Genomic DNA, 1,507 nt, shown 5'->3' with positions numbered 1-1,507 from the left:
TGTCAACAAAGGTCCATCTAGTCAAAGCTATGGTTTTTCCAGTAGTCATGTATGGATGTGAGAGTTGGACTATAAAGAAAGCTGAGTGCTGAAGAATTGATGCTTTTGAACTGTGGTGTTGAAGACTCTTGAGAGTCCCTTGGACTGCATTGAGATCCAACCAGTCCATCCTAAAGGAAATCGGTCCTGAATATTCATTGGAAGGACTGATGCTGAAGCTGAAACTCCAATACTTTGGCCACCTGATACGAAGAACTGACTCATTTGAAAAGACCCTGATTCTGGAAAAGATTGAAGGCAGGAGTAAAAGGGGATGACAGAGGATGAGATCGTTGGATGACATCACCAATTCAGTGGACATGAGTTTGAGTAAAGTCCGTAAGTTGGTGATGGACAGAGAGGCCTGGCATGCTGCAGTCCATGGGGTTGCAAAGAGTCGGACACGATTGAGCGACTGAACTGAACTGGACTTATTGATACAACCATGAAACAACCTATAGGAGAGGTTACTTGTGATAATGCTATGGTCACTATGCAGTTGATAAGAAGCAAATAAGTGGTCACCATTGATAAATAAACAAATTATTGGAATAAGAGGGAAGCAGAGAGCACCTGTCAAGTTGTCAGCATGAGGCAAAGAATGAATGAAGCTGTGGAGAACAGTGATTATTTGGTGGGAAAGTGCTGAAGGCGAGGATTGCAGCTTTTATTTCTTTTTACAACCTCGAGTGCCTGGTATGGCTTTCATTGTTTGCTTGGGTAGCATGAATCTTCCTGTTTGATTCCTTTTTAGTGGTTCTTTATTAAAACTGCCTATGAGATATGGAAATTGCAAAGGCTTTTTCTTTTCTTAAGGAAAGGAAGACCAGTGTAAGGTCAAATTACTGTTTGGTTGAGGTATAGTAGAAAACAATTACATTAACTGACAACTTCCTTTCCTGATATTCCAGACATGGCAGGGTTTATTTATTTATTTATTTTTAATTAATGGATATATTAAGCACATTCTGATCTGCCTCTTGAGAAATTTGTATGCAGGTCAGGAAGCAACAGTTAGAACTGGACATGAAACAACAGACTGGTTCCAAATAGGAAAAGGAGTACGTCAAGGCTGTATGTTGTCACCCTGTTTATTTAACTTATATGCAGAGTACATCATGAGAAACGCTGGACTGGAAGAAACACAAGCTGGAATGAAGATTGGCGAGAGAAATATCAGTAACCTCAGATATGCAGATGACACCACCCTTATGGCAGAAAGTGAAGAGGAACTCAAAAGCCTCTTGATGAAAGTGGAGAGTGAAAAAGTTGGCTTAAAGCTCAACATTCAGAAAATGAAGATCATGGCATCTGGTCCCATCACTTCATGGGAAATAGATGGGGAAACAGTGGAAACAGTGTCAGACTTTATTTTTCTGGGCTCCAAATGCAGATGGTGACTGCAGCCATAAAATTAAAAGACGCTTACTCCTTGGAAGGAAAGTTATGACCAACCTAGATAGCATAT

The sequence above is a fragment of the Bison bison genome, unplaced genomic scaffold, assembly GCF_000754665.1.
Source record: "Bison bison bison isolate TAMUID 2011002044 unplaced genomic scaffold, Bison_UMD1.0 scf7180017864194, whole genome shotgun sequence".
Taxonomy (NCBI): domain Eukaryota; kingdom Metazoa; phylum Chordata; class Mammalia; order Artiodactyla; family Bovidae; genus Bison; species Bison bison.
This window is presented reverse-complemented; position numbering follows the sequence as displayed.